We start from the raw sequence: 23,329 nt of genomic DNA, 5'->3' as shown, positions 1-23,329 counted from the left end.
AGAGCACCCTTGAACAACTGCTCCAGACGTGCACGATTCAGGCCTGCAGCTTCAATCCCTCCTCTCAAAAGAGCATGGTGGAGAAGCTTGTCCAAGCGATACAAGAAAGCAGAAAGTTTCTCACCATCTTCTTGAAAAGTATGGCGAAACGATGCCATAAGGTCTGCCCCACTCTCAGGCCCTGTCCACACGGCAACGGATTCAGGTGACTCCGATACAATTGCTTATCGTTTAGGCCTGGCGTCCACACGGCACCTGCGTTTTGGGTGCCCAAAACGCAACCTTTTTGAGAACGGGTTCCAGAGTGGAAAGATCTGGCAATGTTGCCGTTGTGAAGTCGTCTGGATGAGTAGAACGGATTTGTTTACGATGACGTCACAACCACATGACTGTGAGTGCTTCACGCCAGGTAGAAGTGTAACGAATATCACCAGGAAAAAGCCTTACAGAGCACTAGTGAGAGTGAAACACGAGCTTGGATGATATTATTATTATTATTATTATGTTCAGTGTTAGTTCACAGTAGTAATGCAAGAAGCAGAATAGTGACAGTAATAGTGAAGCAAAAACATGCAATTGTACAAACACTACAGCTCTACAGCAAAATATTCATTTATGAAATGGTCTGATTCTTAACACCAGTAGTGCCAATGATCTTCTCATTGCGATGCGATGCGAGTTGTCAACAAATCCTATAACTTGGTTCATGAAACGCGCTTACAAAATATTTTCACTGTGAATATTTATTGTGTAATGGTGCAATCCCGCCAGCAAAAATAGGGGAAAAAAGGAGCGATCTCACCTCTTCAGATGTTGATTTAAGTCCGACAATACATTCCTTAAAAAGGGCGTAGAGGAGCAAATTAATCCAATTTATTCCAGACCATTAAAGACGCCGCCTTCCGCGTAGAATCATATGTCATCCTCGCCGCCATATTGGAGAGGTCAAAGCGGAGAATAAAGATTAGCTGCGTTTAACTGTACCAACAGGTTTACCGTCCAAACGAGATCATATGGGATTACCTTTCACAGGTGAGAAACAACAAATTAATTCCATCAACGTGTATCATTCACTTTATTCCGGACCACTGAAGACGCCGCCCTCCGCGTAGAATCATACGTCATCCTCGCCGCCATTTTGGAAAGGTCAAAGCGGAGAATAAAGATTAGCTGCGTTTAACTGTACCAACAGGTTTTCTGTCCAAACGAGATCACATGGGATTACCTTTCACAGGTGAGACTGGAAAAATACTTTTCATTGTATTTGGTCATTATAATGTAATTTTACAAACAGATTTTCCTGACTTTGTGGCTAATATGAAGTCTCGCGCATAATAGTTTATGCGCATGCGTCGTTACTTCTTCTATTGTTCTGGTGTCTCCGAAGGGACCGTCTTACAGCGCCCCTAGAGGTGTGGCATGTGTATTGCATCGTTTTCAGCAAGCGTTGCGTTGCCATATGGACCTGATATTTTACTGATTGTTGCCCAGTTGGACGCGATATATTTTTAAATAACATCTCGTTGCCGTTGTCGTGTGGATGTAGCCTCAGTCGATCCATAAGTAGTGTCAAGAGCGGTTAAGTAATCAGTAGCAGATGGGCTACTGACTTTCAAGAACCTTACTATATCCGCAGCAGGCCCACTCAAACTCTCAACAATGTGCTGTCGCTTAGCAGCATCACTGCACTGCCACTCAGTAATCATCTGAGTAGCCTGCTCCATCCAGGCCTCATACTCTTCCTCGCCTGGGGGAACGGGCCGTAAACCGGAGAACAGCCTCAGTTTTCTATAGCCAAGCACATCAACAGATGCCTGGTTACAGCGATCAACAAGCTGGCCTATGGCATTCACAAGATCCATGCTGACATCAGATTTAGGAGGCTGCGTACACAAAACAGCCTTCACATCACCCATAGACTTGCCTTCCTGCTGTAATGATGAAAATAGCTTGGCTTCAAATCCATCACTTTCAGGAACAGGACTAGCAGGCAGCAAACTACTCACTACATGAACAGCCCATGGACCTGCCTCACCTACAATTCCCACTTCAGGAGGGACAGAGCTCTGATCCAACTCAGCAGAAGTCTCGACTAAAATGTACAGGTGCCTACCAGTCTTGTCGCCACGGCGACCACGTATCCGGGTCCACACGGCTAACCACATCATCAGTGGCCTCCAATGGCACTCTGCTAAGTAAAATGGCATGACAACTCCACATTCTCCTCACGGCTCCACTCAACAGCCTGACTAAGGTCCACGTTAAAAAACTGCCCAGCAAACAGCAATAACTAACACAACACAAACACTAAGTGAAACACAGCGATCTACTTCTTCTGGTAAACAGGAAAATCCCAGCGGTGCCTACAAAATGTAACCCCTTTTGAACAGGTGCTGATCACCCAGCACAGTAGGCTACAGGTTACTAAAGAGTTACCCTAAATCCCAATAAATAATGGCGCAACAGGGTCCTAAGTTCTCAACGGTGGAGTGGTGAGCTGGCTGAGATTCCTGATACCATAAGAGTACGAGTATAGAGAGAGAATAATAAGCATTAATCTAATAAATGATAAATTTAACAGCACGGTGCCTCCACTGCGAAAATACTACACTTACCTTTGAAGCTAGTGTATGGTGTATTTCCTCAGAATTTAAAATAAACAGTAGTTTGAGTGAAAGAACTCAAACTACTGTGCATGTCAGAATGTTCAAATATAAAGAACCACATGAGCAGCCAGTACACCCAAGATATAATTAAATAATAATAATGATTTTATTATTATTATTATTATTATTATTATTATTATTAATAATAATAAATAATAGGAGATATTATTTGATAATAAATGCTTCCCAAAGAAGCATGCAATGTAATCACCAATATGAATAAAATAGTAACACCTGCACAAGAAGAGCGGAAACAATTAGCCTACATCATAGAGATGTTACAGATAGCACATCAACAGTGTGTATACCAGCAGTACACAGTAAGAAAATAAAACTGGGTAAAGTATCAAAAGAAAAGAAGTGGAAAAGAAAAAAAGCGCGCAGTTGGGGCCCGTTGGTGCACAGGTGGCAGCTCTCTGAACTGCAGGCAGAACAGCAACCGCTACAATACCCTTCTAAAATGCTGGCTATCCAGGCGAGACCAGAGGAACGTGTGTGTCAGTGTGGGTTCGCGTTACTCACAATCCATCGGTCAGACGGATCAGGTTACAGATGGTACAGTCACGCAGCAGATGCTCCTGAGCAGAGGGCTAGCTACTGCTGTGGGTTAGCTCGCTCGAACAAGATGCTGCTCACCCCAAATCCCTCGGTAGCTGGCTGGGTCCCAGACCCGACACACTCACTACGTTTACATGCACATAGAGAGAATCGAATTTCTGCCGTTGCTCGACTGAAATCGAAGTTCAAAATGCCATGTATACACCTTAATTCGGCTGAAATTGAACCGAACTTGATTTCTCGGAATCGAGCTACACGACCTAGTTTATGTGATTTCTGCCGAGCTACTTTGTGCATGTATACCCTATCGAGCTAGTTGTCGAGCTACTTCTGGAAGTGACGAGTGACGAGACCACAAGCGGGAAACACAACAGCCTCGGTCGGCATGACAATGAATCATGACAACGGCATTAATCTTTTCTTTCTGTGGCATTGTTTAGCTCACTTACTGTATCACCAAATACATCTGTACAGCTGTTGCATAGCTGTGAATTGTGTACATAAACAAGTCATTGTATTTGTGTGTGTGTGTGTGTGTGTGTGTGTGTGTATATATATATATATATATATATATATATATATATATATATATATATAAAATGTGTGCGCGCGCGTGTGTGTGTGTGTGTGTCCAACATCTGAAGAATGTCAATAAAAACAAAACAATTGAACTTTTTGTGTGTTTATTAAGACATAAGTTAAATTGTAAGCAAAAAAAAAAAAAAATTTTTTTTGGTAAGCAAAAAATGGACTTTAGAAAAATATTATTGTGCAAAATAAGTTGTCTTACAAAACAGTGGTCTGCGCCGGACAGTTTGTAGCCATAGTCTGTTAGATAGTGATGTGCGGATCGATACTGAAACATCGATACCTCCGATACCAGATCTTTATGCTCCAAAATCGATCCTCAAATCAAGATATCGATACTTTTGATACTTCAGTCATTTGAGGTAATTTATATCATTAACAGGAACACAGTGGAAAGTAACTAAACTATTGAGATCTTGTCTAAATGATACGCGGTTGGTGGTAGGAACTACTTTTTCTTCCGCCTGGGTAAGTGCTTAATGCGTAAGCGCTGCGACACGCTGCTCAGTCCGTCAGTCACTCAGTCTGTAGATGCAATGGCAGAACGTAAACGAAGTCATGTGTGGAGCTATTTCAGCTCCACAAACAGCCAAGACGCGGTTTGTGATGTTTGTGGAAAAAAACAGTAAGGAGTTGTGGTAACACAACAAACCTGGTGAAACACCTCAGGTTAAACCACAAAACAGAATACGAGGCATTTACGATGAGGCGGACAGAAGAGGAGAGCACAGTGTCAGGTGCTGGTGCTAGGGCAAGACAGACGTCTCTATCGGAGTCCTTCGGTGCTGCAGGCAGGCAATATCCGGGTACAGAGGGAGAAAATGCGGAGCTTTGAGTGGCGCTAAGCACCGTTGCTGTTGGAGTTATTCAAATTAATAAATATGGTCATGAAATAAGTAACGAAATAAATACATGCTTCAACAAATAGCTGCATGAGTTCAACTTGGAGTAATAATATGTGCATCACTGAGATAATCTCACATAGGCAAAAAAGCCTAGATTTATTCAGGTAAGGTTTCCTAAAGAATTGATCATTTAAAGTGTATTACATAGACTAGGTGCCATTAAATTATACAGAGCAATTGCAATAAAACAGCAATGGTGAACTTATATACTAGAAAAGATGGATAAAAATAACATTTGATCTCTAAAATATGTCTATTATTTACAATCAGTCTAATTTGCTTTAACTGTTAAATGAATATTTTAAAATCTAGGTATTGACAAACTTGTGCAGTTACTGTGGCATTTATTTATTTAATTAAATATTCTACTGCCAATTTCAATTTGAGGCACCCAGTATTATAAAACAGTAAGTGTTTGTATCCCCTTACTGTGGGCTATTTGGAGAGACTACATGCATAGTTGACTCTAAATAAGATTAAGCATTCAGTGCAGAGTAGCCCCATCATTTGTTTTGCTCTGCGATTTTATGTCGTTTGAAGATGATTCCCCAAGAGCAGCAGCACTCACAAGATGCCTGGGAGAGATGATTGTGAAGGATCTCCAGCCTCTGTCCATAGTAGAAGACCAAGGTTTCCAAGGATTTGTGAGAGCTCTTGACCCAAAATATAAACTCCCAGGAAGAAAAAAAAAAAAAAAAAAAAAAAAAAAAAAAAAACTGACAGAGACTCACCTTGTAAAGATGTTTGATGAATGCAAAGGCAAAGTAAGGGCATCTTTGCAAAATGCTTCCAGTGTTGTACTTACCACTGATATGTGGACTTCAGTATCCACAGAGGAATATTTGACTGTAACATGTCATCTCATTGAAAACTGGCAAATGAGGGAATTTGTTTTGGAAACCCACACTTTCCATGGGCAGCATACAGCAGATAATATCAGTTTAGCGCTTAAACGCATCACAGAAGAATGGGGCATAACTGACAAGGTTGTTGCAGTTGTGACAGACAATGGTGCAAATATGGTTGCTGCAGTGCACAAGGCTGGATGGAGGCATCATCCATGTTTTGCACATACACTGAATTTAATTGTAAAGGACAGTTTAAAAAGTGTCCCGGAAGTTGTGAAAGTGCTGGAGAAATGCAGTGCGATCGTGTCCTTTTTTCACCACAGCACACAGGCCACACAGAAGCTCAGGGGTATTCAGCAACAGTTGAAAGTGGCAGAGCACAAGCTAATCCAGTCAGTAGATACTCGCTGGAATTCAGTTTTTTACATGCTGGAGAGACTCTGTGAGCAAAATGAAGCTGTGACCACAGCCCTCTGCCTTTTGGGGAGGAATGCATTGTGCTTAAATGAGGGAGAATTATCCCTCATCAAGCAAACAGTTGATGCACTACGGCCATTTGAAGAAGTGACACGGGAAGTTTCAGCTGAAAAGTATGTTTCAGTCTCCAAAGTGATTCATCTCGTGTCACTCATTCACAGGGCTGTAGCAGCCTGTGAACGTCAAGGCAGCTCCCTTGCCACGCAACTGGCACAGCAATGTCAGCGCAGATTCAGGGGTATTGAGAGCATTCACTGTCTAGCTGCCAGTACATTTCTGGATGTTAGGTTTAAACATTTTGGTTTTCGAGACAAAGACAATGTGGAAGTAATGAAAAAACGTCTCCTCTCTGAAATGCAGGAAGTCTATCAGCTACTGTTAGTTCTACCTCATGGCCTTCTACTTCAGGGTCTTCTACTTCAGAGCCTTCTACCTTACGGCCTTCTGCCTCAGGGCCAAATCAGAGTCCTGCCCCCTCAGGTTCAGCTGTATCAAAAGGAGGGATATGGACTGATTTTGACATGCAGGTTTCGTCAGGACAACATCACCGGTCAGCTGCCAGTGATGTGCTCATTGAAGTACGTCGGTACTCGGAAGAAAAAGTGATTCCCCAAGATAGGGATGCACTGACTTGGTGGCAAGAACATGAACCAACCTTCCCAGCCCTGAGCAAACTAGCAGTGAGATACCTGGGAATTACTGCCACTTCTGTACCGGCAGAGAGAGTCTTTTCCAAGGCAGGAGAGGTTCTGAGCAAAAAACGTAACAGACTAAAGGGGAAGATGGTAAATATGCTATTGTTCCTTAACAAAAACATTTGAATGAGGGAAAGTGAAGTGTTATTTACATCAGTTCAGTATGTTAACATGTTCATGTAACGTGAATTAAGCAAGTTTTTATTTTTATAGTTCTTAATAATTAAACAATTTGTTTTAATGGTTTTATTATTTTACTTATTTTCTTTTTTTCGTGTTTGAAACACCATTTTCACATATTTTGTGTTCTCTGTTTGGTTTTTCTGTTATATTAGCTCGGCTATATTGTAAATGAGGCCGCTACCTCAATATACTTCCGAGTTTAAAATAAATAAATACATTACTCTGATGTCTTGTATTCTTTATGAAGCTATGATTTGAAATACACTACTTTTTTTTAGATTTACCAGACATATTTGGTGTATTTGCAAAAAGTATTGGTATCGGATCGGTATCGCCGATACCAGCCTGAATTTGACTCAGTATCGGATCGGAAAGGAAATCGGTGGTATCGAACATCACTACTGTCAGAGCAAGCCTAACAGCTTGAACACGGAACTGCTAGTGTTGCCAGATTGGGGGTTTTAAGTGCATTTTAGCGGATTTGAACATGTTTTGGGCTGGAAAACGTCAGCAGTATCTGGCAACACTATAGCTCTTCTTCATGACGACAACCGGAAGTGTACCAACACGATGGGGCGTGTAGCGCCACATGTGGCTCGGGTGCACAATAGCCCGATTTCACTTGTGCATGTAGGATTGGATTTCTCTGGCACCCCTGCTGGGACCCTTTGCTCGATTACCAACAGCAGCTCGATTTGGACGTGCATGTAAACGTAGTCAGTGACTACGTTTACATGCACGTCCAAATCGAGCTGCTGTCGGTAATTGAGCTGAAGGTCCCAGCAGGGTGCCAGAGAAATCCAATCCTACATGCACACAACTGAAATCGGGCTATTGTGTGAGGTGCATTGTGCACCCGAGCCACAGGTGGCGCAACACGCCCCATCGTGTTGGTACACTTCCGGTTGTCGTCATGAAGAAGAGCTATTCAAGAGTGTAAACAAAGTTATCAGTTCCGTGTTCTCCATTGTGCGTTTTTCTCCCGTCCATGAATTTTAATATATTCAACTCCTTAAGCTGAATGAGCATGAACCCTTTCTCGTCATTGCTCCAGAAGTGCACGTTTCTGCTTGTCTGTAGCAGTGGGGGCGTGGTCAAGCGCCGGTCTGTGACAGGAGGGCGGAGCCAGGGAAGGTGAGTGGCAGAATAACTACACCTGACGGTAATTAACCTGTGTTTGTGTGTCTTCCCAGTAACCGCGCCCTATTTAAGGAGGCAGAGGGAGAGCAGAGGGGACAGCTCATCCCGGGACTAGAACACAGCGCGCGCATGTGTGTTTTTCTCTCAAGAATAAAAGTAGGCTGTTAAACTGAAAAGTCTGACAATAAAAAGCCTATTAGTACCAAAAGCTTTGTCCTGCCGTCCTCTGTGCTCCACCCACACTTCAGAGAGCTCTACATCGCCATTTTCTCTTCTCCGTTTGTTCCTTCTGACCTCTTCTGCTGCTCGCTACTACTGTTGTCATGCCGACCGAGGCTGTTGTGTTTCCCGCTTGTGGTCTCATCACTCGTCACTTCCGGAAGTAGCTCGACAACTAGCTCGATAGGGTATACAGTGGCGCTTGAAAGTTTGTGAACCCTTTAGAATTTTCTAGATTTCTGCATAAATAGGACCTAAAACATCAGTCCTAAAAGTAGATAAAGAGAACCCAGTTAAACAAATGAGATAAAAATATTATACTTGGTCATTTATTTATTGAGAAAAATGATCCAATATTACATATCTGTGAGTGGCAAAAGTATGTGAACCTCTAGGATTAGCAGTTAATTTGAAGGTGAAATTCGAGTCAGGTGTTTTCAATCAATGGGATGACAATCAGGTGTGAGTGGGCATCCTTGTTTTATTTAAAGAACAGAGATCTATCAAAGTCTGATCTTCGCAACACATGTTTGGGGAAGTGTATCATGGCACGAACAAAAGAGATTTCTGAGGACCTCAGAAAAAGCGTTGTTGATGCTCATCAGGCTGGAAAAGGTTACAAAACCATCTCTAAAAGAGTTTGGACTCCACCAATCCACAGTCAGACAGATTGTGTACAAATGGAGGAAATTCAAGACCATTGTTACCCTCCCCAGGAGTGGTTGACCAACAAAGATCACTCCAAGAGCAAGGCGTGTAATAGTTGGCAAGGTCACAAAGGACCCCAGGGTAACTTCTAAGCAACTGAAGGCCTCTCTCACATTGGCTAATGTTAATGTTCATGAGTCCACCATCAGGAGAACACTGAACAACAATGGTGTGCATGGCAGGGTTGCAAGGAGAAATCCACTGCTCTCCAAAAAGAACATTGCTGCTCATCTGGTTTGCTAAAGATCACATGGACAAGCCAGAAGGCTATTGGAAAAATGTTTTGTGGATGGATGAGACCAAACTAGAACTTTTTGGTTTAAATGAGGAGCGTTAAGTTTGGAGAAAGGAAAACAATGCATTCCAGCATAAGAACCTTATCCCATCTGTGAAACATGGTGGTGGCAGTATCATGGTTTGGGCCTGTTTTGCTGCATCTGGGCCAGGGCGGCTTACCATCATTGATGGAACAATGAATTCTGAATTATACCAGCAAATTCTAAAGGAAAATGTCAGGATATCTGTCCATGACTGAATCTCAAGAGAAGGTGGGTCATGCAGCAAGACAATGACCCTAAGCACACAAGTCGTTCTACCAAAGAATGGTTAAAGAAGAATGAAGTTAATGTTTTGGAATGGCCAAGTCAAAGTCCTGACCTTAATCCAATCGAAATGTTGTGGAAGGACCTGAAGCGAGCAGTTCATGTGAGGAAACCCACCAACATCCCAGAGTTGAAGCTGTTCTGTACAGAGGAACGGGCTAAAATTCCTCCAAGCCGGTGTGCAGGACTGATCAACAGATACCAGAAACATTTAGTTGCAGTTATTGCTGCACAAGGGGGTCACACCAGATATTGAAAGCAAAGGTTCACATACTTTTGCCACTCACAGATCATTTTCCTCAATAAATAAATGACCAAGTATAATATTTTTGTCTCATTTGTTTAACTGGGTTCTCTTTATCTACTTTTAGGACTTGTGTGAAAATCTGATGATGTTTTAGGTCATATTTATGCAGAAATATAGAAAATTCTAAAGGGTTCACAAACTTTCAAGCACCACTGTACATGCACAAAGTAGCTCGGCAGAAATCGCATAAACTAGGTCGTGTAGCTCGATTCCGAGAAATCAAGTTCGGTTCAATTTCAGCCGAATTAAGGTGTATACATGGCATTTTGAACTTCGATTTCAGTCGAGCAACGGCAGAAATTCGATTATCTCTATGTGCATGTAAACGTAGTGAGTGAGTCCCCGGGAACTGACGAAAGCGCTCCGGTGGGCCCAGCAACGGAGGGCAGATGTGTCCGCGAAAAAAAAAACAAAACAGCAAGATCACTCACTGGAGTGACACCGGAGTCCCAGGTACACGTTATGGCCACAAGCAGCCCAAACTATAAAAAATACTCTCTGCAAAATAAGTGCTGAAATAGAGCTCACAAACAACGCGATCTCTCTCTCCTCTGCTGCAGGCGTGAACTGACGTGAGCTTCTCTCTCGCGAAGTGATGGAACATTCAAAAAGCTCGCGAACTCGCGGGCATTAAACATATACCAATTACCATTGGCTGAAAATTCAAATAAAAATACAACGAGCAAATACTGTAAGTCTGATTGGTCCGAATGCACAGTATGTCACAACACATCAGAACAGTGAAAATATTCCAAACCACAAGGCATTATGGTAAATGGAGTTAATTACACAGAAAATAGGGCAATCCAATATAGAGTATAAAATACAGTGTTATTTTAGAGACCCTTACATAAGTATTGCAAATTAAGCTACTCTCTCTCTCTCTGCCGGTCGTCGGAGTTGGTTTTTTTTTAAACCGTCAGTTGGCTCTAACCAGTTTTATTTTACTTCACGCACTGAGTGTCTGACACTTTCTAGGTAGTAGTGGTATAAATAATATTACAAATTAAGCTACGCGCGCGCGCGCACACACCTGCTGTGGAAATAAAAAAATAAAAAAAACACACACTGATCATAAAAAAATAAAAGTTAAAAAAGAAAGTTATGTTGAGTATGAAAACTCTTGTTCATTACATTTCATTCCATAATTGCAACTGCATGTGTTGTATTCATTGTTGCAAAACTTGTTCTGTAAATAGTTCGTTTGCTATCGTGATCAAAACCATTGATCTGAAGCTCAATGCTTTAGTTTAGTTTATTTAGTTTAGTTGAAACAGGGACCATGCACAAGAGTCATTGGTTACAAAAGTAAGAAGATGGCTTGCGCCAGATTATAGCTAAAAAGCTAATTTCCATCTGCAGTCCCTAGGCAGGTAAAACAAATACAAACAAAATATGTGAGAATAAGAGCAGCCATAGGTGCACAAATGCATGTGCGCAGACACACACACAATCAGTTAAGAATTAAGACATAAGATATATAATTGCAGCATTACATAATATGATTAATGTTGACAAGACTGGTTGACATTGAACGACATTTCAGGAGAGAGATTAATATTAACACCAACACATTCAAGATCATTTGGCAGATCGAGCGGTTTACACTGAATGAGTTCTTTTACATATATCATGACCCCGCCCCCTCTGCCATGTCCACGGTCACGTCTAAAGACACGGTAACCTGGGATATTGTAAACACCCGATGGAGTGGATGAATTCAACCATGTTTCGGATAAGCACAAATAATCAACATTTGAGTCAGTCAGATGTTGTTCAAGTTGTTCCGTTTTAGATATTAAACTCCTAATGTTTAAATGTCCACCAAAGATCCCCTTAGGCTTTAACGCTGGATCCCAAAGCACTTTAGCATGATTAACAGTCTGAAATATCCTAGTTTGTTGTTGTTTTATAGCCGCGATACCCCGGTTGCATGTATATGCAGATTTCAACGGTGAGATGAGCTGTCGGCATTTCTTATTATCCAGTTTAAGAGCCTCAAGTTCAGCGTTACCTTGTGCTGCCGCGTAATCAACCAACTCGCTGTTGGAAAGTTGGAGCAACACTTCCGCGGCCTGCCCAAGGCCTCCAAGTGTAGCGTCGCCAAGCTGTTGGCCATGTTCAAGTCCCAGCGGGGTTTGATGTTCGTCTTGCAAAGGCCCACTATTTCCCGGCCCAGGGTTGAGATGAATATCACCACAGAGGAGAAGAATAGTGCACAGCATCGTCGCGAATCTTCGATCACGGGGGGATATTTTGTTCCTTTCTGCGTGCCTAAGTTGATAACGCACTACATGTGTATGCCCGTTTGTCAGCACGGTGGAATACAATGTAAACAAGTTCCATGAGTCGTGCGTAAAATGAGAGGCGCTGCGCTGTGTCTCCGTGCAGGATCCCAAGCAGGCCGCATGCCAGCTTTCCCACAGAGGTAGGACGATCACCATCACTAAATACAGTGCCAGCCAAAGAGTATTTGAAAATTCTTGTGATCTGGTTTGCTGATGCTGTCCTGTAAATAGTTTTCTAATCAGCAATAAATATAACAATTTCTGATTAACCCATATCAATTGCATGCTTAAAATAACATACTGGTTAAAGCCCCGCCCGTTTCAAGACAACCAGACCCACTTCCGGGTTAGGCCCCGCCCACTCCGAGTACGGATACGGATAATTCATAGTTAACAGATACAGATAATGCTGTACTCGCTCATCCCCAGTTGCCACCTATAAGTCCTGCCCTTTTCCTTTTGAAAAACATTATATAGCAGGGGTTTTCAAAGTGTGGGAGAGTCAGCCCCCCCTCGGAGAGCAAATAAACAACAGCGCCCCCCCCCCCCCCCCCCCCCTTACAATTTTTGTTGTTGCTATACTTAATGTTCCATTCGTATTTTTTAAAAAAAATGGTTGTTGTACACATTTTTTTCTTTTTCACATTTTAAACATCTGTGCTTTTTAAAACATCTTGTTTTACACATTTTAAACATCCCATAGCATCGTTAGCTAGCATCTCTTGGCAGACAACACACTGTGGCAGTGGAGCATCTTCAGATCCAGTCCATGAAAATCCAAACTTTAAATAATCGTGGTCATACTTCCTTCTTTTTCCAGTCCCCCAGGATTCCGCGGGCCTTTTTTGTGATTGTTGTGGGCTAAAATGTCTGATGTTGCGGGGGTTTTCCAAAAAAAATTGCGATGAAAGTTGCGGTGTTTTTTAGGTTTTTGTTGCGATTACATTGCGGGAGGAAGTGAAAGTTGCGAGAAATTGTTGCGATTTTCTCTTTTTGTGATTAAAATTGAGTGATATGTTAAATATTAAGTTATTACTGAAAAACTATTGATTAAAAAAACAAAGAGAAATGGTCCTATAAACAACTTTACCAATATAAAAGATTACCAGGACTACAAAAATGCAGAAAAATAGGCTTTACTTATCCAAATGCACCTGTTGGTTCAAAAGTTAAAGTGCATAGAACCTCACAGCACAACATGAAGTCACCTTAAAATATAATATAAATGCCTCAGCTTTCATGTAAGAAAAAAAACCCTATTAATACTAGTACTGTGTGCAGGCAGTCTCTCCTGAAGACTAAATTAAACAATAATTATAAACTAATAAAATAAATGGCTCAGGCTTCATAGAAGAAAAAAACAATTTGAACAGAATCTCACAGTGTGATGCTGAAGCTACCTAAACAATGGAAAATAAAATACCATTTTGGCAAAAATGTTGGCATCCATTAATTTCTTGTATTAAGTAAAAAAAAAAAAATAAAGTGCACACAGTCCTTCACTGTAAACATAACACACTTTCAGTGTTGCCAGATACTGCTGACGTTTTCCAGTCCAAAATATGTTCAAAACCCAACAAAATGCACTTGAAATCGTCCAATCTGGCAACACGACGCGCATGCTGCTTCTCTTGAACACACGAAAGTAAGGCGGAAGGTCGTTTGTCGACGTCACCTCAAGACGACGCCAACGATTGGTCAAATTTGCGGGAAAGTTGCGGTGATTGGATATAATTGCAACACCGCCCTGAATTCGCGGGGATTGGTTGAATTTGTGCTCATCTCATTATCTCATCTCATTATCTCTAGCCGCTTTATCCTTCTACAGGGTCGCAGGCAAGCTGGAGCCTATCCCAGCTGACTATGGGCAAAAGGCGGGGTACACCCTGGACAAGTCGCCAGGTCATCACAGGGTTGACACATAGACACAGACAATCATTCACACTCACATCTATGGTCAATTTAGAGTCACCAGTTAACCTAACCTGCATGTCTTTGGACTGTGGGGGAAACCGGAGCACCCGGAGGAAACCCACGCGGACACGGGGAGAACATGCAAACTCCACACAGAAAGGCCCTCGCCGGCCCCGGGGCTCGAACCCAGGACCTTCTTGCTGTGAGGCGACAGCGCTAACCACTACACCACCGTGCCGCCCCTGAATTTGCGCTGAAGTTGCAAATCGCAACATCCTGGAGGCTCTGTTTTTTTGCTTGGCCCAGACTTTGTCTCCTCACTCACTGTAGCTTTAGGTAATAAAAACCGATCCATTTTGTCTCTCACGTTGCGCCCCCCCTGAAGAACTCTGGCGCCCCCCAGGGGGGGCGCGCCCCACACTTTGAAAAGCCCTGTATAGGATTTTCACCTGTCCATGCAGTCCCCATCAATGCTTAACACAATAGGGTGGTATTCACAGGATTTTAACTTAAAGCACAATCTGTACCTACAGGCTTTTTCTCTGTCATAAAATTTAACCCACTTTTTTTTCCAAAAATGTTTTCTCAGCTGAGTTGTTTGCACAATGACTTTTTGTGCAACTCCTTTCAGAGTCTCCTAAGCAAAATCAATACACACTGTACTGACCTGCCTCAGAAACTCAGACTTATTGTATCAAAAATGTTTCCACAGTTTGGGCTGTTTGCCAATTTTGGAGAATACAACATGTAATAAAAATGCAGGTGTAGAAGTTAGAAAAATACATGATTTAAATAGGTCAGCAGAAAACAGTGTTTCAGTATAATCGATCTCAATTTTTTTTTAAATTGTATTTAATTGTTGTAGCACTTTCTTCAGGGGTAGTGGGTACTGGTTTCTGCCAATTTTATTAAGCTTTTCAGCTTTACAACAGACAGAGACACACACACTTCTGCTCTCTTCCTCTCTGTTTCCTCCTTCCTTATTAGCTCTCTGCTGTCACTGCAAGCTACACACACACACCATTAATTGGACACAGGTGTGATTGTTTTGCCACTCACTATCCCTGGCCTCACCTTCCATTCACAACCCAATGCTCAACCATGCCCTTGCTGCCACACTCCCACACTGCCCAACTCAGGCTGGGGAGTCATTTGACCTGCAGCTGAAACCCCCCCCGCCACCACCATCTTTGCCCCCAGCCTATGGACCACCCCAAACTTAAAGGGCTGCAGAGCTAGATACCAATGGGTGATACCAATGTATTGGCATCCTTCATGCAGTGAAGCCACTGGTGCAGGGCATGGTCTGAGCAGAGGGTGAAAGGGTGCCCCAGCAGGTTGTACCAGAGAGTGAGGACTACCTACTTGATGGTCAGACACTCCTTCTCAATGGTGCTGTACTTAGTCTCTAACACCACAAATTTGTAGCTAATGTACAGCACTGGGCACTCCTCCCCCTCTACCATCTGGGACAAAACGGCCCCCAGACCTCTGTCCGATGCATCAGTCTGCAAAACAAAGGGGAGAGGGAAGTTAGGGGAGTGTAATAGTGGCCCGCCACACAGTGCAGCCTTTACCTGGGTGAAAGCCTGTTGGCATGGCTCCATCCACTGGACTGGATTTGGTGACTCCTTTTTTTACTGAGATCAGTAACCTGGTAATGTCCGAATAGTTAGGCACAAACCTATGATAATAGCCAGCTAGCCCCAGTAATTGTCTCACCTCCTTTTTGGTTATGGGCCTTGGGCAGGTCACAATTGATGTGGTCAATTTGTAACCTTGTCAGTTTGGGGACACACCTGCCCATAACCCAAATGGAAGCCCAGACATCATACTTCCACCTGCCCAATCACATGCTTCTTTAGGTTAGTGTTAGGACTAGGACTGTTTTGGCCTCTAGAGGCCGCTGTTATTTCCTTTTCATGTCGTGTTTATTTTGGCCTCTAGAGGCCGCCACTGTTCCTGTGTTTTGTGTTTGTGTTAATTGCCTAATTATCTTCACCTGTGTCCTTAATTAGTTTGTCTATTTATACCCCTGAGTTCAGTCCTCTTGTCACGGAGTCTTTGTGCTGTTATGTTTATCTCCAGTTTCCTTTGTACTGTGTTTTTTGATCTTCTTAGCTTTTGAATTTTTGCACTTTGCTTTTCTTTTGGATTATACTCTTTGGTTTTTTTTTTTGTCTTTTGTTTTGCCCTGTATATAGTGTATATAGTTTAAATAAACCTTTTGATTCTTTTTCTACTTCCGCCTCACGCCTCTGCATTTGAGTCATCCCCCTGGTGGCCTAGTGGGGGTTTGCTGGATTATCACACCAACGAACCAGGTTCGAATCCCAGCAAAACCCTAACAGAAAGACTCCGTCATGACCGACTCAGCAGAGGCTGCTTCAACTGTCTACCCGGCCAACCTTCAGGGAATTATGGCAGCTTTGACACGCTTCGGAGCGACCATGGACGCTCATGGACGTACGCTCACCAGCCAACGTGAGGCCCTCGCTCGCCATGAGGAACTGCTTCAGCAAATTGGGAAAACCCTGGCACAGCTGACATCTCTGCCTGCATCTCCTGCTCCTGATCCAGCTCCCACTCCTGCTCCAGTGCCTCCTGCAATGCTGCCTTCTTCACCTCGCGAACCCAGCCTTCCTGCACCACAGAGGTATGACGGCAAGCACAGTGAGTGCCGAGAGTTCCTTACCCAGTGTCAACTCACCTTTGAGCTTCAGCCTACCACCTACACTACGGATCGCCGCAAGATTGCCTTTGTGATCACCTTATTAGCTGGTAAGGCGCGAGCCTGGGCTACTGCTATCTGGCAAAGACAGGGACCTGAGTGCTTTGATTTCCAGCTGTTTTCTGAAGAGATGCTTCGGGTCTTCGATCAGGCAGACATCAGTACCGACGCAGCCCGAAAGCTCATGTCCATCCGGCAAGGAGGAAGCGTCGCAGATTACGCCATCTCGTTCCGAACACTCGCAGCAGTAAGTGGATGGAACGAGACTGCCCTGGTGTCAGCCTTCCACCATGGTCTGTCTGACCCCATCAAGGACGGTCTGGCCTCTATTGGATGCCCAAGTGACCTCGAAACCCTCATCTCACATGCTATTCGTCTGGACAACAGGATGAGAGAACGCCACCAAGCCTTGAGCCCCCCCAGCCTCCCTACCTCTACCTGGAGACCGTCTACCTCCTTCAGTGACTGTCCAGAACCCATGCAAGTGGGTCGTACTCGCCTCTCCGCATCTGAGAGGGAGCGCAGAAGGAGGGACAAGTGCTGCATCTACTGTGGCAAGCCTGGTCACTTCCGAGCATCATGTCCCGAACTCTTGGGAAAAGGACCGCCCCGTCCAGCCGAGGGAGGGTTGTGACGGGGCCTACCCTCTCTCCCGGACTCCCTGGCCAAGGAATCTACATCCCGGTCTCCATCTCCTGGGGTGAGTCTGTCCACTCTTGTCAAGCTTTGATAGACTCAGGGGCGGCTGGGAACTTTATGGATATTCACTTCGCCCAAAGCATCAATATTCCGACTGCACCTCTTGAAGTCCCACTGTCTGTGTCTGCCCTCGATGGCCAAGCGTTAGGTGATGGAAGAGTCACCCAAGTTACTTCTCCAGTTTTCCTCCAGTCTCAAGGTCACAAGGAAGAAATATCCCTGCACCTGATTCCTTCACCTGAGTTCCCAGTTATTCTAGGCCTTCCTTGGCTTACTCGCCACAACCCTCGCATAGACTGGGTAACAAGCCAGGTTGTGGAATGGGGCCCTGCATGCCATGCCTCTTGTCTGCTCTCTAGCTCTCCTGTGTCTCCTGCCGAGCCCCCTGATCTCACCGAGTTATCTCAAGTTCCCACAGAGTACTGGGATCTCAAGGAGGTATTCAGCAAGAGCAGGGCCGCCGTTCTTCCTCCGCACCGGGCCTACGACTGTGCCATCGACTTGCTCCCTGGGACTACCCCTCCTCGTGGCAGACTGTTTTCACTCTCTCAGCCAGAACGCAAGGCCATGGAGGAATACCTCAAAGATGCCCTGGTCTCTGGGTTTATTCGACCCTCCACTTCACCTGCTGGAGCCGGCTTCTTCTTTGTTGGCAAGAAGGATGGGGGGCTCCGACCATGTATTGATTACAGGGGCCTGAATAAGATCACTGTGCGCAACCGATATCCCCTTCCGCTGATGTCCACAGCTTTCGACCTGCTCCAAGGCGCCACCGTCTTCACCAAGTTGGACCTACGGAACGCATACCACCTCATCCGTATCCGACAGGGAGACGAGTGGAAGACTGCCTTTAACACCCCGTCTGGGCACTACGAATACCAGGTGATGCCCTTCGGACTCACCAACGCACCAGCTGTTTTTCAGGCCCTAATCAACGACGTCTTAAGGGACATGATTAACCTATACGTTTTTGTCTACCTCGACGACATCCTTATCTTTTCCAAGACCGTGCAGGAGCACCGCCACCATGTCCGCCAGGTTCTCCAGAGGCTGCTACAGAACAATCTGTTCGCCAAGGCCCAGAAATGCGAATTTCATGTTCCCGAGGTCTCCTTTCTGGGATTTATTGTACGGACAGGCCAACTCCAAATGGACCCTGCCAAGACCCTGGCCGTCCGGGATTGGCCTACTCCCAAGTCCGTTAAGGAGGTTCAGCGGTTCTTAGGATTCGCTAACTTCTACCGCAAGTTCATCAGGAACTTCAGTTCTGTGGCAGCACCCATGTCAGACCTCACCAAAGGGACAGGTGGATCTTATGGCTGGTCTCCTCAGGCAGAAAAGGCGTTCAAAGACCTCAAGGACCGCTTCTGCACGGCACCTATTCTGGTTCTCCCGGACACCTCCCAACCATTCATCGTGGAGGTGGACGCCTCGGACAGTGGTGTCGGCGCGGTGCTCTCTCAACGTTCGGAAGGAAAGCTGCACCCCTGTGCTTACTTCTCCCACCGCCTGAGTCCTGCTGAGTCCCAGTACGATGTGGGGGATCGAGAACTGCTAGCGGTCAAACTGGCCCTTGAGGAGTGGAGGCACTGGCTGGAGGGAGCACAACATCCATTCCTGGTTTGGACTGACCACAAGAACCTGGAGTACCTCCAGCAAGCCAAGAGACTGAACCCTCGACAGGCTAGGTGGGCCCTGTTTTTCAGTCGGTTTGACTTCACCCTCTCATACCGCCCCGGCTCCAAGAACACCAAACCTGACGCACTGTCCAGACTGTTCTCTGCCACTAACAGGGAGAATGAAGTCGGGCCTATTATCCCTGTGTCCCGGATTGTGGCCCCTGTCCGCTGGGGTATTGAGGAGGCTGTCCGACGAGCCCAACGCCAGGACCCCGGTCCTGGGACGGGGCCACCAGGCCTCTTGTACGTCCCACATCAAGCCCGGGCCAAGGTTCTCCAGTGGGGTCACTCTTCCCCTCTCACCGCCCACCCGGGAGCTCGGAGGACCCTGGACTTCCTGAAAAGACGCTTCTGGTGGCCTAACATGGAGAAGGAAGTAAGGTCATTTGTCCTGTCCTGTGAGGTTTGCACCAGAACCAAGAACCCACGACAGCGTCCCCAGGGTCTCCTGCATCCTCTGACCATTCCCCGGCGTCCCTGGTCCCACGTGGCAGTCGACTTTATCACGGGTCTCCCTGAGTCACAAGGTAACACGGTCATTTTGGTCTTAGTTGACAGATTCTCCAAGGCCTGCCGCTTCATACCACTGTGCAAACTCCCCTCTGCTCTTGAAACTGCGAAACTTTTGTTTAATCATGTCTTCCGAGTCTTTGGTCTTCCACAGGACATCGTCTCAGACCGAGGGCCCCAGTTCTCCTCCCGAGTGTGGCACGGGTTCTGCAAGGTCATCGGAGCCACTGCCAGCCTCTCCTCTGGGTTTCACCCACAGTCCAATGGTCAGACGGAGAGGCTCAACCAGGACCTGGAAACCACCCTGCGAGGCCTGGCTATGGATAACCCGACATCGTGGAGCACCTGGCTGCCATGGGTGGAGTACGCCCACAACACCCTGCAGTCATCGGCCACCAAGCTGTCGCCATTCCAGTGCCAATTCGGGTTCCAGCCACCTCTGTTCCCGGACCAGGAGGAGGACGCGGGGGTGCCCTCGGTCAACCAATATGTGAGACGGTGTCGCAAGACCTGGAGCAAGGTCAGGAAGACCCTCATACAGACCTCCAGAACCAACCAGACTCAGGCCAACCGCCATAGAAGACCTGCACACGCTTTCCGCCCTGGGCAGCGTGTTTGGCTGTCCACTAAGGACCTTCCACTGCGGGTGGAGAACCGCAAGCTTGCTCCTCGCTACATTGGCCCCTTCAAGGTGGTGCGCAGGGTGAACCCTGTCTCCTACCGGCTCCAGTTGCCCCGGACTCTGAGGATCAACCCCACTTTCCATGTTTCCCTGTTATGGCCCGTACTGACGTCTACGTATGCCCCTGCCCCTAGGAACCCCCCACCCCCCCGCATCTTCCAGGGGCAGACTGTGTTCACTGTGAATCGCCTGCTTGACTCCCGCCGGGTCCGCGGCGGGTTGCAATATCTGGTGGACTGGGAGGGCTATGGTCCTGAGGAGCGCTGCTGGGTTCCTGCTCGGGATGTCCTTGATAAAGAACTATGTCGGGACTTCCATTCGGCCCATCCGGATCGCCCTGGGAACGTCAGGAGACGCTCCTAGAGGGGGGGGTCCTGTTAGGACTAGGACTGTTTTGGCCTCTAGAGGCCGCTGTTATTTCCTTTTCATGTCGTGTTTATTTTGGCCTCTAGAGGCCGCCACTGTTCCTGTGTTTTGTGTTTGTGTTAATTGCCTAATTATCTTCACCTGTGTCCTTAATTAGTTTGTCTATTTATACCCCTGAGTTCAGTCCTCTTGTCACGGAGTCTTTGTGCTGTTATGTTTATCTCCAGTTTCCTTTGTACTGTGTTTTTTGATCTTCTTAGCTTTTGAATTTTTGCACTTTGCTTTTCTTTTGGATTATACTCTTTGGTTTTTTTTTGTCTTTTGTTTTGCCCTGTATATAGTGTATATAGTTTAAATAAACCTTTTGATTCTTTTTCTACTTCCGCCTCACGCCTCTGCATTTGAGTCATCCCCCTGGTGGCCTAGTGGGGGTTTGCTGGATTATCACACCAACGAACCAGGTTCGAATCCCAGCAAAACCCTAACAGTTAGCCATGAGCCCCATGCACCTCAACAGCTCCAGAACAGCCCTAAGGTGTTTTACGTGCCACAGCCAATTGTTGCTATATAATGATGTTGTCGAGATAGGCTACGGCATTGGCAGTGCGTGGGCAAAGGATTTTGTTCATGAGATGTTGAAACGTTGCCAGGGCCCTGAATAACCCAAAGGGAAAGGTGACAAACTGGTGTAAACCGAATGGGGTGGAAAAGGCCATTTTTTTATGGGATGGGGAGTCAAGGGGATCTGCCAATATCCCTTTGTTAAATCTAGTGTTGAATAAAAACAAGCCGCACCTAACCAATCAAGCAACTTGTCAATGCAAGGCATCAGGTACGCATCAAATTTAGACACCACATTCACCTTTCTGTAGTCCACACAGATCTGGACTGACCTGTTGGTCTTGGGAACCAAGACCTCCGGGCTGCTCCAGTCACTGTGCAACTCCTTGATTCTTCCCATTTCAATCATGGCCTTGAGTTCATCCTGAGCTACAGTTTTCTTGTGTTCAGGTAAGCGGTATGGGCAAGTATGCACCACCACCCCTGGGAGCATCACGATGTAGTGTTCTATAGGTGGGTACAACCAGGGAGAGGAAAGAACATGTCCGAAAACTCCACTTGCAACTTGGCAACCTCTTGGGACAACGAGAGGGTGTCTCCACAGGGAACTGGGGTGGATTGAGCAGCTATGTTCATTTTTATCTCTGGCTCCAGCTCCTCCCACTCTGGAGCTACTGTTGCCATGGGGACCCCCTCATTCCCATAGTTTAAACAGACTGAGGTGGTATATCTGCAGCGCCTCACCCCATTAGTTCACTTCACCTCATAGTCTCCAATTTGCCACGTGACCTCAAAGGGCCCTTGCCACTTGGTGAGCAATTTCAAGCTCAATGTGGGTAATAACACGAATACTTTATCTCCCAGTGTGAATTCTTACAGGCGCACACCCCTGTTTTACATCTGGGACTGACGTTCTTGTGCCCACTGGAAGTTCTCCTGGGTTAGGTGACTGTGTGGATTTTTGCATGCAGGTTGAGAACATACTGAATTTTGCTTTTACTAGTAGAAGGTCCCTCCTCCCAATTTTCCTGTATGACATCTAGGACACCATGAGGCTTGCGCCCATACAATAATTCAAATAGGGAAAACCTCATGGAGGCTTGTGGGACCTCTCATACATGGAATACATGTTCCCTACAGCTCTTTTGGACCAACAAGTGTGTCACATTTTCACTGGTCTGAGTGTCCTGTGTCACTCGATACAACTTATCCTTAACTACTGAAAAGTATGGACAGGCAAGTGCAACATGGGGCTGGAGGGTTTGGCCATCGATTATTCTCACTTGGTCAAAAGCATGTTGCAGAGTTAAGTCTCATGCCTGCTCAAGAGGGAAAGCCTCTTGGGAATTCCACACAGAGAGAGATGGGGGGGGGGGGGGAGGAGGGTCAGGGCGCTTCCCACTCTCCTTGTCCCTATGATGCAAAGCTGAGGTAGATGGCTCTGGGATAGCCTCCCCAGCCAATGCTACACTAGGATCTCCATGACATGTTACTGCAGGATCCGCCCACCACTACTTGCTCATTTGTTCCACTGTCATTTATTCCTTGAAATTAGATTCAGATAGACACCAGCAGGTACAGTTAGGTCCATATATATTTGGACACTGACACAAATTTTGTTTTTTTACCTGTTTACTGAAACATATTCAGGTTATAGTTATATAATGGACATAAAGTCCAGACTTTCAGCTTTCATTTGAGGGTATCCACATTAAAAGTGGATGAAGGGTTTAGGAGTTTCAGCTCCTTAACATGTGCCACCCTGTTTTTAAAGGGACCAAAAGTAATTGGACAACTGACTCAAAGGCTATTTCATGGGCAGTTGTGGGCAATTCCTTCGTTATGCCATTCTCAATTAAGCAGATAAAAGGCCTGGAGTTGATTTGAGGTGTGGTGCTTGCATTTGGAAGATTTTGCTGTGAAGAAAACATGCGGTCAAAGGAGCTCTCCATGCAGGTGAAACAAGCCATCCTTAAGCTGCGAAAACAGAAAAAACCCATCCG

Source organism: Neoarius graeffei, chromosome 12 (assembly GCF_027579695.1).
Source record: "Neoarius graeffei isolate fNeoGra1 chromosome 12, fNeoGra1.pri, whole genome shotgun sequence".
Lineage (NCBI taxonomy): Eukaryota > Metazoa > Chordata > Actinopteri > Siluriformes > Ariidae > Neoarius > Neoarius graeffei.
The sequence above is the reverse complement of the archived record's forward strand: the minus strand, read 5'-3'. Positions refer to the sequence as shown.